This window comes from Cydia pomonella, chromosome 6 (genome assembly GCF_033807575.1).
Source record: "Cydia pomonella isolate Wapato2018A chromosome 6, ilCydPomo1, whole genome shotgun sequence".
NCBI classification, from domain to species: domain Eukaryota; kingdom Metazoa; phylum Arthropoda; class Insecta; order Lepidoptera; family Tortricidae; genus Cydia; species Cydia pomonella.
The window spans coordinates 16,633,586-16,652,037 of NC_084708.1; the positions used below are offsets into that span (position 1 = coordinate 16,633,586).

At 37.0% G+C, this 18,452-nt stretch overlaps 1 protein-coding gene and 1 non-coding gene across 2 annotated transcripts in view; one reads left to right on the forward strand and one right to left on the reverse strand.

Annotated features, from left to right (window-relative positions):
• LOC133519121 (solute carrier organic anion transporter family member 3A1-like) overlaps window positions 1–14,768 on the reverse strand; it is a 76,945-nt gene extending 62,177 nt beyond the window's left edge. Inside the window, exon 1 of the mRNA XM_061853058.1 lies at window positions 14,276–14,768. The gene's annotated coding sequence lies outside the window, so the exon portion shown is untranslated. The remainder of the gene's footprint in view (window positions 1–14,275) is intronic.
• Window positions 14,769–15,121: 353 nt separating this feature from the next.
• On the forward strand, window positions 15,122–15,193 carry Trnap-ugg (transfer RNA proline (anticodon UGG)). The gene has a single exon. It is a non-coding gene; the product is annotated as a tRNA-Pro (tRNA).
• Window positions 15,194–18,452: the final 3,259 nt, after the last annotated feature.

Below are 18,452 nucleotides of genomic sequence, written 5' to 3' on the forward strand. Positions count from 1 at the left end.
AAACTAGGGGAAATTAAAAAAAGTTTATATGACATTTTCGTCTCTAAATACGATCCGGAATATACTGTTAAAATCTTTCCGTTTCCTCACGGGCACCATGTATATGTATAGCACCTATGTATAGATATTATATGCGGCTACAACCTTGCAAGGTCACAGCGACAACCCTAACAACATACATTTATTAAAATACTGATTTGGATCGTTCGAATTATGTTTATTGCGGTATTTCGTGTTGATGGCGTAATTAATAGATTTATCATTGTTGAGTATGTTTTAGGTTATAGTCTTATGGTTTTCTCGATTACTGAAACAAAATGAGTTTAATACTTAATCCTTAGGGTATAGGTATAGGTACTATATTTTATTTATACGTTTCAAGAAACTGATCATAAACATGAGAATGAAGAGGTTATCACAAATCGAGTATCTACCTACTTATATACTTATAGTCGTAGCACTGTTTTATTAATTAGAAGTTAGCAAATAAATCACAAGGAACGCAAAGTGAAAATTTAATCTCGTTCTAAAGGTAGGTATAACATTTTCTACGCTGCAATTTTTTTGTAAAATAAACAATTACAGTCGCGTTAAGCAAACTCTGCATACACATTGCAGTGGCAGAGTGTAGGAAACTATGACGTAACGCCACGCCACACTTTGTCACGTCAAAGTCAACGCAGTTTGAGATTAGACTATCGTCTTCGAAAATTTGCTACAAATAACAACACTGCAGCGCATCAGGCACTTTTAATACCTCAACTTGTTACAAGCTTTTATTTAAATTGCCCTGTCAGTATGTATGTATGTTTGTGTGGGTCAAGTCATGGAAGTTAAATTTGACCCACTTCCCGATTTCCGATTCAGCTGAAATTTTGCACACATATGTAAATCGGAAGACAACGCAATATGATGATGACATCGAGCTGATCTGATGATGGATAAGGGAGTGGCTGTGATAAAACAACGCCAACTAATTGTGTTCGGGGTGGTTAGAATTGTCTCGATGAGTATTAGTTGCCTGTTGCAAGAAAAGTACAGTGAGTGATGCTTGTACCAAAAATCAAATTTTTGCCTAAAACTTATTTTTAATATCGATATACATATTAAATCAAATATATTTTTTTATATCGTGTTTGTATACCTGAAATGAACGTCTGCAATTATAATGTTTTACCTATAATATACATACCTACTCGTCCCAACGATGGGCCCAACATCCTCAATTATATCAATATATGCCATTACATGATTGCAATTACGATAAAACTGTATTTAGGTGATATTCTGTCGAAATTCATAAAAAGGATTTTCGGTCAATTACATTCAATATTCATTTATATAGAGGATAGGTTACGACGTTGTTTCCTCTTGCAGGTAAATACGAGTAGGTATGTAAATCTTTCCAGTTTTAATAATTGTACAATTTCTACATTTAATCATTTGTTTTATTCCTGTCTGTCCATAACTTAGTTAACCTTTTGAACGCCAAGAACACCTAGAGGCGTCTTTACTATTCGTGCCCAAAGCGCCAAGGACGACTATAGGTGTTATCGCGGACGCTGTCAAAGTAACCTTCACACATTCAAGTAAGGTTTACATTAGCTCGCTTGCGCCCGGGATCTTGGCGTTTAAGTGATGTTTGTGTTTATGACATAAAGCGTTCCAAGGGTTAATTGTTTAGGACCAGATATTCAAGCTGCGCTGTGGTAGCTTTTATTGAAATGAGACCATTAAAGGCTAATAAATATTTACGTCGTCTCATTCCATTAATAAAAATAAATAAATAAATAAATAAAAATTATTTATTCTCAGACAATTAATACAGTCCATATTTGTTGATAATAGCTTTAACCATTACCTGAACAGCCTACTTCCTGATGAGAGGAACAAGTTAATAAAAATGTCTGCATACCATTAGGGGCTCATTCCACATCAGCTTCATTCCGCTTACTTAATAATGCTTCTTTTTTCATACCTACTTCTAAAAATAAAACCGGACAAGTGCGAGTCGGACTCGCCCACTGAGAGTTCCGTACAAATTTAACTTCTGTATGATCGCGAACGAAATATCATCAGAGCAAAGATTGGTTTACTATTACTTCCCGCGCCCCTCCTTCCCACGAGTTTAACAAAACCTTAACAAATTATATATCGAAAGCTTCTTCAAGAATTACTCTATTGGTAGGTGAAACCCGCGTGAAAATCCATTATGCAGTTTTTGAGTTTATCGCGAACATACAGACAGACAGACGCAGTGGAGGACTTTGTTTCATAAGGTGTAGTGTGTGTGTTAAGGTAGAGTCCGTGTAACAGTGTTAGCCGAACGTTAATTGCAATAGACCATTAAGGCCCACTTGCACCATTCCACTAACCCGGGGTTAACCGGTTAAACCTGGAGTTACCATGGTTACCAGTACAATTTGACACTGGGTTAACGGTTTTAACCGCTTAACCCCGGGTTAGTGGGATGGTGCAAGTGGGACTAACTATTATTACAAATTGAACCATAAACCGTAACGGACGGTGAAAGCTTACGGCTCAATTTGTAATGGCTAATGGTCAGTTGCATTAAAGTTTCGGCAAACACTGCCGTGTAAGCCTACTATGCACCGACTTTGCAGCGATAAAATGTGGCAATGCCATAATAAACGTTACAGCAACTTTCAAAATAATATGCCGTTTATGGTGGCGCTCTATATTCGCGTGCCCAGCAGAGCCGGCGCAGACTTAGCTTGGACCGATTATAGTTACACTGCGGTGCACTGCTTCTATGCAAACAGAATTTCAGGTCGTACTTTTATCGCTCTCGCATTTGGCTCATGTGCTAACCTTTTAGACAAATTATTTTCCTGCGTAGGTTTGTTAACGCGCTATTAAATCATAGTAGGTAGGAGGTTGCATTAAGATTCCCTCTACGAGTGCTCCAGTAACTTTCTTCATCTTTTAGGAAAATGTCCTTTGTATACTTAGATCAGCCAGACCACTGCATTGCAGTAGGTATTATATGACTACTTGGAACTACGTCTCCTAAGCTTCAATTTAACAAAGTGCTTCTGCAACAATATAAGGTGGTGTTATAATTCAATCAACTGTTGTTATGTTCCTGTTTTGCGACGCTAGACAACAAACAGCTCCGCATTCGGTATCGCTGTCCTTGTCGAACCCATTGTATGTCGAACTCTGCATTGAATGATGTGACGTAATTCAGATTTCTGACACGGATACGCGATATTTTAACTCATTAATTATTGTTTGCATGAATACGAATGGAAAATCTTAGGAAAGAACGGTGATATTCTGAAATAAAGCGAAGTGGGCTATGCGGAGGTTATAGTGCCACTTAGTTACAGACACGGCGTGACATGGAAGAATTTATAAAATACCTATATTTTTTTATATAAGACTATGCCCAGAGCAGTGTGCAGTTGTTATAATTACTTCACAAGCAGAATAGCAAAGCGCATTTAAATCAACATGTAGCAATATCAATAATCCTTCACAGAGGCTTAACCTAATAACAATTTATATGGCATAAATGCGTAAAACGGCTCATGAATCTCATGATACAGGTTGATAAAGATCTTATTTATCTATAAATGAAATTAATTGTTAACATGTCTAACATTTCCTATTTCTATAGTCCATCCTTCATATCATATCAGAGCAGAGTACCTATAAACAAGATCAGCGAGGAAGATAATGTAGAGTTACCTCCGCGATTAAGATCTATCCACGGAGAAGCGGTTAACGCTGTTTATTGCGAGCCCTTAACTAACCGCTTCCTTCGCTGGAAGGAGACCTACTTACCTAACAAACATCAAGTTCAATTGCGACAGTCGCTCATCAAACGAAATTTGCTGAATAAATTAACATTCATCCGAAATTAATTGCAGTGTTGAAATGATGAGTTACTTAGTAAGTTAGTAGTTATTATGTCATTAAGTATAACTACTGAGCTTACATGTATTTTAATTATTTTACTTGTATTTTTAAACATCAAGTGGATTGGTTTTGTTTTAACATTAACTAATCAACATTTACTCAGCTTACTAAGTATGTATGAATTGTAAATATTTATTAAGTATGATATATCTAATAGTGTTTCTACATATAGATGTATGGCCGTATTGGTGGAAGTATTAACTGACTGAAATATTTTTCTGTGACGCTTAAATTTTTAGTTCGGTCTAAAGTTTATTGACAGATTTATATCTTTAAGACCATAGCAAGTAAAACTGAACCCACATACTTCTACAGAGGAATACCTATTAGCTTTTTATTACAAGATATAGTATTGGCAATAACACAATTGCACAAGTCGTTGAGCGGAACTCGTGATCGAACGTCTTTCACTGCCGTGCAGGCCATTCTGCTGCGTTAACAATGTTATCCGCACAGATCACTTCGTTCTAACCGACCTTGTTATTTACTTTCATTATATGGAGCAGAGTGAGCATTGTACGATTGGTTACGGAACAGAAAGCAAGGCTTTCAATCAAACCTATATATCTGTTTATTTTGTTTTAACTGTTTGAATATGCTAGGATCAGTACATTCGTTAATCTTAGTATAGATGTGCAAGTCAAGGATGGTTTCCAAAAAATTGGAAATGTTCTCGGAAATCTCGGGAAATTTTCACAGGTAACAAAGGAAACTTTCATTTTGGAAATGGAAAAATAGATAGTTTACAAAAATATAAGTTTCCGAAATATTTCCAAGTGAACATTTTGAAAACTTTCCGACGGCACTGTTTTTGTACTTGTGCATTGAAGCATCTCTGCAAATATGTTTATGCTTTTTTAGCTTTCAGCTAAGCTGGTTTTGAAACAAATGAAATAGCAGTAGTTAAAAATAGTAGAATTAGCTGCTAGCCACTACTCAAGCTGCTCTCAACCTCTCCCTAGACAGTAATATCGTGCAGGAACATAGTGCTGTTTTCGAGTTGTTCCGACGGTGACGGCCAGACGAGGCGGCAAACGAGCGCGTTTGGGCAACTAGCTTGCGTCAGGGCGCGGCCCCGGTTCGGACTTCGCTTCGGGCCTCTCTGCTTCATGCACTTTATTTGAGCCGATCTATGCTATTTAGACGTTTGTCTGGAGGGCTACAGGCATGAAGATGCAATGCAATTATAGTTAGTCCTTGTTGACAACCGGCATACGTCAAAGATTCTTGCGTGAAATGATAACGTATTTCCAGGGGCTGTAAGTCATCATTGTACTGTACCCTGTTCCTCATATACCATGACCACTCATACATGTTTCGTTTTGGACCCTTAAATCCTTGACATTTAGCCATTTCCTCATCACGCGAAGGACTAACTCGTGATGAGCTGGTATGGAACGAAGATTAGTTTGATGAATTAAGTATAATTGAATCCTCGGGTCAGCAGGTCAAGATCCACGTGTGCTACATAAATTGTTTACACAACAAGGAGTTGTTTTTTTTTATTACTTTACAATTAGGCAACATTACGTGATATTGTTTACCGACAGAAGTTGATAACAAGAAGTTGCTTAGCCGTGACGGGATAGAAACAACAGTATTTGATTAATTGTTTACCTACTACTTATAGCAAAGAGCGCATAGTTGGCAAGCGCTGTGAATTCTGCGCCGGCGGCCGAGGCGGAAGCGCTTTACTGACCCACATGCTCTTCTGCTTGGCGTTCGCAATCATATGCTACGAAATCGAATCATTTTAGGTTAAAATTTACATATGCGAGCATGCATTCCAAGTTCGTAATGCGTGTGAATCACGTGTAAGAACGCGCTTTGGTTATATCCGTATTCTGTCTAGTCTGTCGTTCAGAGTTATTGTTTGATTTCTGAAATGCAAAACGCTTGCAATCATATTTAGGTATTTTTAGGCTTGCAATCATATTTAGGTAAGTTTCTGATGATGTCATGCCATGGAAAAAACAACTGTCTAACTGATAAATAAGCGAGTGTGACGGTTCCTTCATAATATAGCCATAAACGTGACTATACATAATAAATGATGTACCGATAAATCTATTAAAATAATTATTAGTTTTTTTATTTATTGGTTTTACTTAGTACGTACAGTTTCTTAAGAACAGAAGCACAAATGAAATGTAAAGCGTTTTGGCGACTGCCAATTCACAAAATCTAGTCTTGTTTATTTTTGGGTCACCCTAATGGTTTTATGCATTATTTCCATAAGTGATAATACTGTAAATATTAATAACCGTTATAGGTCCCGTTTCTAAACTTAGCTATGATTTATTGTAAGGGTTTGCAGACTCGCCCCCGTCTTTGTCGAGGGGCGATCCGGTTATCACTTATCATGAACATTCATTGGGTGCGAATTGATTTAAATAGGTGTGATGAGTGATGAGTGATGACTGATGATAGCGGGCCCACAATCTTTACAGATGGGGGAGCACAGGCTGAAGATTCACTCGATAACCTATTCGTAGTTCAAGTTTCGGTTTGATATTGGATTAATCATAATGAAATACGTACCTATATATCATGTTACATAATACCTATATAGCATGTTGCATTCTGGACGGATCAAACGAAGGCCTAAAATTGAGGACCTTAAAAGGTACTTGATTCCCCAGTAGTTTCAACGAAAATTATTGGTTTCGGAGAATATTGACAACGGCAGGGTTGTAATTATATCTAATACAATCTACCAAATCTTATCTAGTCATTTACTTTTCTCAAACTTGTAATGAAATGTTGACATGACTTACTTCAAATTAGGTCCGGAAATACTACATATCAGGTGCGATGAGTGATGATGATATGTAAAGGAATTTCATACAGCCTTACACACCTAGGCCTGTAAGGCAACCTTCTTTTGTTTTTTAACGTCAAATAATGGTACGTCTTGGCATTCAACTATAAAAAACCTATAAGCAAAATTCTGCCAGTATGCTATTTTTAATTTTTTTGTCTTTTTTGTGTTTTTTTTCTTTTTTGTGTTTGTTAAATATTATTTCAGGAGTTCAAAGGGGAATAAAAATTTCATTATTTTTGCGCTACGACGCACGGTTTAGGAGATACAGCCCCAAAAAGTTTTGTTTTTTCAGTCATACAGAAATCTTCATAGGGCTGTATCTCCTAAACGGTGCGTCGTAGCGTAATAGTAATCAAATTTTCGTTCCCCTTTCGGTAACAACCAAAAACACAAAAAAGAAAAGAAAAAAGCGTAATGGCGTGCGTGGTAGCGCCAAAATAATTACATTTGTGTTCCCCTTCAATACCCCACGCACTGAATAACCTATCACATTAGGACATGAAACAATCATTATCATCATCCTATTTTTTTTTAATTCTTTCATTGCAAGTTTGAGAAAAGCACTATACAAATCTCGGCGGGAAACGGGGTTGCCGGCCGCGTCTCCCTAGCCGACCTCTTTACGCTCGGCGGTCTATATCTACTTGGCCTGCAACCCTTCGTTTCCCGTCCTCTATAGTAATGTACTATACCTATAATTATTGATTCAAATACCTAATAAGAGTAATACGAGTAGGCTTTGAATTTGATAGGTAATTCACCTATACCTATCACATTCAGAGACTACACTATCTCTATCTAGGTACGTATATTTTTAATAAATCACGTGCCAAGTTTTGTCTCATTTTATAAATGGACTTTATAAGTAAAACCACATCATGCTTTAAAGCATTCTTCATCAATCAACCCGGAAAAGCTAAAAGGGAAGTCGGAGAAGGAAACTTCGGCCAGTAACAAAAAATGTAGGCAGAGACAGATGTTCTGAATTAAGCAAATAAATCACCTTTTTACCCGCTTTGCGAACAATTGTTAACGGTAAAACCCTTCAGCCACTGTCACAGTAAGATATCCCCTCTGTGAATAATATGTACTTACAGGTTATCTAGTACATACATACCTAAGATGTAAGATGTTCTAAAATGTTAATTAGGTTTATCTACTGATGTGCATGTTGCAAAAAAGGTTCCAAGGCAGGCATAGACCACGGATTTCCACTTGCTACGATCCTGACATACCTCTTTCGCTTCGTTCACTTTCATGACATTCCTCATACACGCTCGTCGATTTAGGGTGCTCTTGACCTGGCCTTTCTTCAGGATTTCCCCGATTTGATCAGAGAAAGTCCGCCGAGGTCTACTCCTTCCAGCTCCCTCTTCTACTTCTCCCTTATACACTCTATTTGTTAACCTTCTTTCACTCATTCTTTCCACGTGTCCAAACCATCTCAACATACCTTTCTCAATTTTTGACACTACATCTTCGTTCAGTCCACACTTTTCCCTTATCACACTGTTCCTAATTCTATCTTGTAATTTTACACCATACACACTTCTCAACGCTCTCATTTCCACTGCATTCACTTGACTCTGATGCCTCTTCTGCCATACCCAACTTTCGCTACCATACATAAGTGTAGGCACCAACACCCCTCTATGCACAGCCAACCGTGCTTTTTGCACTTCATCAATCTATCAAACTTCGCAAGGATGCAAGAGTGTCTCCCAGGTGCTAAACCATATCTCGGCTTTAATCATCATAATATATGTAAATAGGTATCGTACATAGACAATGATTTGATGACTTGGGTGATACCTATCTACTATACTAATAATTTAATAGACTTACATATACATATGTTACTTATATATTATTACATTATGTTAGATAAGTAAAAATACTACTCCCAAAAATCAGCTAATTTCTAGCTTACCATCTGAGATAAGTGGTAGACCTATCATGGTATGGTGGTGGTAGTGTAGTGGTGGTGGTTGTGGTACATTGGGTTAGGATCGTAACAACATATTGCATTGTGATGTGTATGTTCAGGTCCTCCGAGAAGACACCACATCCTGTCCCTTCATATGTGTTTGAGCCATCTGTGAATATTCTTAGGTTTGTTTGGTCTAGTCCTTCTTTCGGATCTTCTGTTAATGATATGGCGTATTTTTTCCAGAAGATCATAGTTTTTGGTGTTTTGTCGATGGGCGCCTCCAGCATGGGTAGTTTTGAGATCATATTTTCATAGATCTTCTTGTGCGATGAGCTGAAGGATGTCCATAGGTTTAGCTTTTTCAACCGAAGAGCCGTGGCAGCCGCTTCTTTCTGTATGTATATGTGTAATGGTAGGAGTCCTAGCATTATTTCTAGCGCCGCAGTCGGAGTAGTTCTTATATAGCCCGTAGCAGCCACACATGCTAGTCTTTGTGTTTTGTTTAGTTTGTCTATTACCGTGGCACATACGTTGGAAATCCCGATTTAGGCGGCCAAAAGTCAACTTTCTAAAAGTAGGCTTATCGCAAAACTAATTGGCTCTCGAAAAACACCACACTATCACGGATTTAATCCCACCCCATTACTACCCCTATCAGTTTCGCAGGTCATATACGAGGTTCTCGAAACTCGGTAATCACACTCGTTGCACACGCAGTTCATAGCACTCTTATCCGAAGCAAACATTTCTAAGTCATTATTTATTATTGTGGAGTTTTTTTGTGAGTGAAAGTGATGGATATCAAAAATACAGGTAAGTTTCTTTTATGTTAATCTATTTTGAATTATAAATATTTATTTAATGATACATATATAACCCACTAAACATTACCCTTTTCGTAATTAAAATTTTGAGTATTTTTTGTATTCAATAGTGAATATACTATACATCCGAGCTCGTCCGAGTAATTTTTTTTATGGCATTCTATAAAACAAGTCTTTATTTATATATCCTGAAAAAATTGGGGAGCACTTTTGAGCACTTTTTCATATATCGAGTTTAAAAAAAGAAACACGATATAACAAATTATTACGTTGTTTTTTTCAATACTGTTAAAATGGCTTTTCTGTTGTTATAGGTTCAGCAAATACCTCGGGTGTAAAAGTTGTGACTCGAAAATATCTGTTTGACAAGATGAATGAACCAAAATTCCAGTCAATAACAGAAAAATTTGACTTCTTGGAAAATTATCTCCTTATATGCTCAAGTGACGCAGACAAAGAAAAACAGGCTATGAAGCATAAATTTTCACATTTTAAATCAGAATTTAAAAAGAAATGGACTAAATCACGTCGTATAGTGGAAAAATTTCTGACAACTAATGGATCTTGGTTGGAAGGAACATTTAAAATATCGATTAAAACTCATTGCAGGCTCGGTCGGCCGTCCAAATCGTTCAGTGAGTCTAGTGAAAGACCAAAACACAGGAAAACTGATAACTTGCTCCACTGTAAATAAAGAAGTTATAGATCTAAAGTTAATAAAGCGGATTCGAATGAAACAGATCGCCTTACTCGGCAACAAGCACTGACTTAGCAGTACGAGAAAGAAAATTCGCGTTAAATCATTTCTGCAAGAAACTATGCAGCTATTGATTTCTGCTGAGCCACATATAGCGAGAGCTGCCGCAGCGCAGAGCGAGGAATGCTTCCAAAGCAATAAAGATGATTTTTCTTTAAGATACGATGATGATTAATATTGTTTTGCATGAACCTTTGTATACACATAAACGTAATAGTATTAGATGCGAACCTATGTGTACTTCTATGACTTTCTGTAATGTGTTACTTGTATACCTAAATATATATAGTAGATATTATATTATTTACATATAATGGAAGATAATAAAATATATCAATACCCAACTTAACATTGTATTATTCATAAATATATAAAATATTTAAGCTAAGAGGAGCCCTGCAATGTGAAAAAAACTGAAATAACTGAAAAATGGCCATAATATAAATAATAATAATATTAATTATATAAAACTACATTTTCTTACATCAAAATCGTGTTTAAAATGCAACAATGTAATAAAATATTTTTGGCCGCCTAAATCGTCATTTTCGACCTATGTGCGTGGTTAGCTGGGTGCGGGGCCACCATACGACCGCGCCGTAGCTGATCATTGGCATTATTACCATTTTGTACAGCCACAGTATGATGCGAGGAGCAAGTCCCCATCTCTTGCCCACCATCCTCCGGCATTGCCAAAAGGCTACTGTTGCTTTGTTTAGTTTATTGTCCAGGTGTTTGTTCCAGTTCAGTCTATCATCCAGGATTATGCCTAGGTATTTTACATCCTTTGAAAGTATCAATCTTGTGCCAAAAAGGGTTGGCATTTCGAATGTACCCAGTTTTCGTTTGTGTGTGAGAATTGTGTGAATTGTGTCGGTCTTTTTAGGGTTCCGTACCCAAAGGGTCAAACGGGACCCTATTACTGAGACTCCGCTGTCCGTCCATCCGTCCGTCCGTCCGTCCTTCCGTCCGTCTGTCACCAGGCTGTATCTCATGAACCGTGATTGTTAGCCAGTTGAAATTTCTACAGATTATGTATTTCTGTTGCAGCTATAACAACAAATACTAAAAAGAGAATAAAATAAATATTTCTTTCCAATCTCGAGGTCCTCGTCCAATCACCGAAGTTAAGCAACGTCGGGCGGGGTCAGTACTTGGATGGGTATCGTTTTTATAGATAATGGTACGGAACCTTTCCTGTGCGATTCCGACTCGCACTTGACCGGTTTTTTTTTTGGTTTACCGATAGGTCATTCTCCTTGCACAATTTCTCTACTATTTTCAGTGCTGTCTGTGTGAGATCACAGTGTGCTTATTACTAGGCCGCTGATTAGTATTACTAAGTCATCTGCGTACCCTATAGTCATAAAGTGTTTGTTGTTTAATTTTGTTATCAAATCGTTCACCACCAGGTTCCAAAGCAGTGGTGAGAGTACTCCTCCCTGGGGGCATCCTCTCATGACTAGTGCTTGATGAGTTTGGTTTTCGGATAGTCTTATTATTATTCTCTGTCTTAGCATATTCATTATCCATTCGGTTACGAGTGGATTGGTTCCATGTCTTTGTAGTGCTTGCTGAATGCTGCTAAAGTTTGTCTTGTCAAAGGCTCCTATGTCGATGAAGGTGCCTAGGCAGGAGTTCTTCCTTGCTAGCGCATTCTCTATGTTGCTTACTACAGCATGGAGAGCTGAGTCAGTTAATTTTCCTTGACTGTAGGCGTGTTGGTTTGGATGGATTTCTATATTTTTAGGGCCGTGTCCTTCAGTTCTCTGTCACTTAGTCTTTCTAGTGTGAAGGATGTAAGGCTGATTGGTCTGAAAGACTTGGGATCCGAATAATCGGTTTTGCCTGGCTTTGGGAGGAAAATCACTTTCACTTCCCTCCATTTATGTGGTATATATCTAAAGGCTATACAGCTGCACAGTAGATTGGATAGATGTTTGATTAATGTATGTCCACCCCATTTTAGTAGGACTGGGTAAATTCCATCTGTTCCCGATTTAGAGTTATCAAAACTATTTACGAAATGCAATAAATAACTTCATTAGGCATTTGTAATATTAGGTATTTGCTGCTGTCTTAGAAAATATATTATGTGCAACCAGGGTACATAATTTTGGTTGACATTTAAAAGATGAGCTAGATAAAACAAAAGCACAAAAAACACATTTATAAAAGGTCCAGATTGCAGTCAGCAGATTAATTTAAATAACCCAGAAGAGGGCCAATGCTGAATTAAGATAAATAAAAAATAAATAAATATTATAGGACATTATTACACAAATTGAGTAAGTCCCACAGTAAGCTCAATAAGGCTTGTGTTGAGGGTACTTAGACACCAATATATATAATATATAAATATTTATAAATACTTAAATAGATAGAAAACACCCATGACTCAGGAACAAATATCCATGCTCATCACATGAATAAATGCCCTTACCGGGATTTGAACTTGGGACCATCAGCTTCATAGGCAGGGTCACTACTGATTAGGCCAGACCGGTCATCAAAAATATAAATATTTTGTTGCCCTAGACATATCTACACCATGGTACCCCCTTCTTCCTGGAGTCATTTAAGAGATTAAGTTGATTCCTCAATTTGGTGACCTTCTATAATTGGTATCCTAATCAAGAGCCAAAGTATGCACCTATTTGTTAATCAGGCACCGAGAACTGTCACATTTTCCATACAGTGAAACTTTACCAAATGCTATATTTAACAACTACTTACAGATGGTTTACCTTATCAACCTAGTTAAACCAAACACTCTTAGTAAACAATAATCCTTGAAATAATAATACTTAATAAGTATTTAAGTATAAATGTCTGAGCAAAAATAAAGTTTTCTGGTGAAACACCAAAATGCTTTTTGCCCAGGACTAGGCTTAAGGACTATTGTAAAAGCTACTTAGCTTTTACTTCTTGTAACTTAACACCAGTCAGAGTGAAACTAGTTCAAAAAATAGATTTAAATATATTATTTATACAGTATTTAGAATTAAGATTTGAAGTACTTATATAGAATTAAGACTGATTTAGAAAAGTTATCAAAATGTACCTAGGTAGATTTTAGCTACTGTTTTAATTCAAGTAGTAAGTATTAGTTGTAATCCTAGTAAGGGTATTTGATGACTGGTCTGGCTGGCCTAGTTGGTAGTGACCCCGCCTGTGATGCCGATGGTCCTGGGTTTGAATGTGGTCAATAATTTATGTGACAAGCATAAATATTTTGTTCCTGAGCCATGGGATGGGTGTTTTCTATGTATATATGTGGGTATTTGTATATTATATATATCATTGTCTTTGTCTAAGAACCTATAACACAAGCCTTCTTGAGTTTATACGTAGTGGGGATTAGTCAATTTGTGTAAGAATGTCCTATACTATAATATTTATTTATTTATTAGGTAGGTATTAAAAAAACTTTCCCTGTGCTGGGTTGTATTCTTGTCAATATGGTATCCTTGCTATAATTAAATTGCATATATTATATTGATAAGCTCACCCTATAACTATAACTATTCATTGTTTGACTCTAAATTGGAAGTTGCTCTACTTTCATCAAATTCTATCACTTTCCTAAATTATTTTATAAAATGAAAGAATAATTAGCGATTTTGGGTGATAGATGAATGAATGAATATAGATGAATGTTCAGCCAATATCACAGCGCAGAAGGTCCTTTTCCACATTAAGACGTATCAGCTGTGATTGCCAAACACGGACAGGGAACGAAAATAACAAAATCAATACCCACGTGATGGCGTGTTACCATTTTTTACTTGCTCCCTTAATTATGTAAACCTGTTTCACCCGTAAGCTTGCTCATTAATTTCTTTTTGTTTTTGACAAGACTAGACTGACGGCGAAATTTTCTGATCCCATAATAAATGCAATAGCAAAATATAAAGAACCGATTCAACGTTAAACAGAGTTATTATTGCAGTAAAAATGTCGCAATTTAGGTAGAGTGACAGGTTTTTACTTACGTTATATGATGTAAAATGGACTCCTGGTGAAATGGGCACAGAACAATGATGAGGACTCCAGTGTTTCCTTTGTGGGAGAAAGGCAATGAACGTCACACAAAATCTGTAAATGCACTGTATTAATTATTCTTCAATCCGATTTTCACAAACACAGGTAATAAAGAAGAATAAACAAATCAAGATTCACTTGTCAATAAAATTTGTCAACAAAATATTTAGAACGAATCGACTCGAAAACACTCGCACAGTAAGCGAGTACAAAAATCTACTGGTGGAGGTGGCGTTTCGTAAGTTTTGGTTGGCTGGCTTGTAGAATATTGTCAGCGGTGTGAAGTTATCTGAGAACCATAAACGCCAATCCATCAGCTGATTTAGCAAAACTAGTGGCATCTCTGTTTAAGGTAAATATCGAATGGTGCCTAACACAAATCACAGATGGCTAGCTGGTACGGTACCTCGGTGGCACTAATAAGTGATCTGACTTACAGCGTATAGGTGGCGCTGATCTACAATGCGGCAAGAGGTATGAATTACTTAATTCTATTCTAGACACCAAGATGGCGCTGTGCTTTCCTTGAGCGAAAATAACTACTTACAGTTTTTTTTTTTTTTAAACATTAGTATATTAATAAAAGTGGATTGTAAAGGGAAAATATTATTATGTGAGTTAAATTTCTTCAAAGAAACAACTAATTAAAAATCAGCATGAATTAGGTTATGTGTCATTTTTGTGCAATTATGTGTATGCATAATATGTACAGATATAAATTACATCTATATTCTATTTTTTATAATAATCAAAACGTACTAACTTACTATTGCTATATTTCGTCCAATTGAATATGTGGCCTCTTGGTCTAGGGGTATGATTCCTGCTTTGGGTGCAGGAGGTCCCGGGTTCAAATCCCGGAGGGGCCCACTTTTTTTTTGGGCTTTTTTGGTAGAGAAACTCCAAACGTGCTGATTCCCCAATCAATTTTTAGCAGATTAAGATTATGGATTCGCAGACGTTTCGCCCAACATCGTTTCGCAGTGATTTATTCGTAGATGTAACTTTTGGTCGTCTAACGGTTGTTAGACTCTGGGTCGCTCTGGGTTCATATTATACCGTGTAAATTGCTTCTGTGTAAATTGCAGAACAATTATTAGAAGAATTTTATTTGGCAGAGTAATCTTTTTATTTTTAAGCAACCTTTAGTCGACTAACGTTTTAGATTTTATAATTTATTTTTAGTTTTCGGCAAGTTATTTTCGTAAAAAGTGAAGTTTGTACTTACATTTAGCAATTACGGTACCCAACTTCGAGTACTACCTACCTACATTGATCGATTGAAATTGTTGCACCTAGGTCGGAAATGTATCGAAAATTGCCTACCTAGGTGTAAAAATTCATTGCAAACCTTTTACACACATAGTAGGTATTATTTAAAAACTGGCATTATTTATAGAAATTGTTTTAAACTTTCTGAATGTTTAAGTTTTCTATAAGCTAAAAACTTAAATAACTCGTGTTAATAACAAATGTTGCGCTTAGGGCTCTGTGGTCAGCTGATATCAATATGCGAGAATTTCTACTTAACAATATCAATACCAAATAATCACTCCACCTACCGTCTTTCGACCAATGGTTTTTACTCTGCGTAATGAAATTTAGCCAAACGTTCCTCTGCTAAAGAACTTGTCCTGGAATCATATGCGAAACGAAAATCGGCCTAATTTTACTCGGGGAATTATCGAATTATGGTCCCTGGTCCCAAAATATACCGGGACAATGCTAGGAAGCTGTTAATGACCAAAGTTTTTATGTTTCTCTCGTGCTTAAAAAGTGTTTTATGCTCTGGGTTTAATCGTTTTCTCTCTTCAGAATAAATAAAAACCGATAAGTGCACGCTAATGCAGCATCAATATCAACTTGCAAATAATAAATATAAAGAGAGAGAGAGTCCATTAGGTGTCCAGGAAATCCATTTCCATAAGCCGTTGTATAATATATTACTTAAATATGACTGATTTTACGATCACATTTTTTGAGGTAGCCGACACAAAAATAATCTAAAAAACGCAGGAATGTCAGAAAAGAGGTTCTAAAATTTTAAATGAATCTGTAGACTTAATTTTAATTTAGAATCTCTTCGTTTGTTTAAAGTTTTGTTTTTGTACTAGTAGTTCCTATAACAATGTTGCGCTACTTTTGTTACGTATTCACATACTTGGGTACACAAATTCGGCGCTCACACGTTTTGTGACTATTACATTTGTAGATTTACGTGCTAAAATTACGCATACGATAGGTACTATTTCCCCGTTGTCAACGTAAGTTCTAATTTGTAAAACAGGAACGTGTGCCTCTGCTCGTATTCCAAAACTACCGTCTACCCGGGTACCTGGTTTAGCGAAACCATGAAATTGCGGCATGTGTGAAAGCCCGAATGGCATTAACAAACAGACTTTTATCGCTTGTCCCGCGCGTGTTGCTTGGTGGCTGTTACCACTGATTACATTATATAATAGAGCAGATGTACTACGCTCTTAGTTAACATTGATTAGTACTATGCATTAATAATCCATTTAATTAGTATCGTTAGTTATTACCAACCAACCAACTCTACCAACTCTATCAGTTTGGAAAATAGACTATAATTATACATAACGGATGCTCAAATGATTGTGTGCTGCATCGCGATTGCGAGCTAATATTAAATAAATAAATTATTATATTAGGGCTCACGGTATAACTACTTATATTTTATTTCAAGCAAAAGGCTCATAAAAGCTTCGGAACATACAATTTTTGAATGAAAATTAAAATACAAATTCAATCACTACATATTATAAAACAAAATCTCCCTCCGCGTCTGTCTCTTTGTATGCCAGTATGTTCATGATAAACTCAAAAGCTATTGAACGGATTTTTATGCGGTATTCAAATATCAAATCTATCAATAGACTGAATGTTGAGGAAGGTGTACATTTTTTAAGGTTAACCCGTGCAAAGCGGGGGTGGGACGCTAGTTGAAAATATTACTAAACGTTAATTATGGAAAATATGTTAGAAAAATAAAATTAAGGAAAAAATAAAATATTATTATACAGTTTAAATTTAACTAAAATCAAATCTGCTTAAATATTTAAAATAATGTGGCATGTCTGGTCCGCTAAAACTATTACGCAATCTATGCCTCTAGCATCGTCTTATTCGCAGTCTCAGCGTGCAGCACACGTTCCACAGTTTGCTAAACGCCAACTACAAAATAGGCTTATATCATTTCGGCCACGCAATTCGCTGGGTAATTATAAATTACATACAAGCGCACACGCAGGGGCGTTGTTACAATCGCTTAAAAAAGCCAACGCGTTGTGCGCCCAGGAAAACCAATATAAGTACAATATGCGATTTCTTATACATTGTTCTTACGAATCTTAAGTTACATTGGTGCGCCTTATTGTTCAAATCGCCTGCATTTTGTAAGAAATGGGAATCCATGGCCAGGAGCGGCTAAGTAGGAAGCGCCGCGTGCGTTGCGTTACTTCAACAAAACAACATACTAATCAATCAACTGCAAATATTGTGTAACTGATATTGATAGGCAAACTCATTATTGGAGGAAACTTGCGCCCCTGAAGTAAAGTTAACGCAAAAGATGCGTAGATCGGCCTCGGAGAGTACTTAACGACTTTCAAGTTGTACCTAGGGGCCTATGTAAGATGCCAATCGTTTGCCATTCGATTTTTTTATCGTATTTACTTATAGTTAGAATTTCGCCCTTCCCAGGTACGCGACTGCTTCTTCTGATAGGATCTTAAAATCGTCTACATGGCCTGTGTATCGAATAAGGGGGCACCCCAGAATGATGTGATTGATGGTCTGGTCTAGGTGCCCGCAGTTGAAGGTAGGAAAGGAGCTCCAGCCCCATTTGTACCAATGGTGGGCGCAGTTGCCAACTCCTGTTCTTAAGTGGTTAAGAGCGGACCACACCCGGCGCGGTTCCTTGAATCCCACGAGTAGGGGTAGAGCAGAGAAGGGGTTTGCTTGGTCTCTGAGGGCTTCCCATTCTGCGGTCCATGCCTCCTCCAGGGTACGGGTGGTCAGGGAGTTTTCCATCCGTAATCCCCTGCATTACGGATGGTTTCGGGATTTAAGACGTTTTCTTCCGTAGCCCTCCAGGTCTTGGTGTAT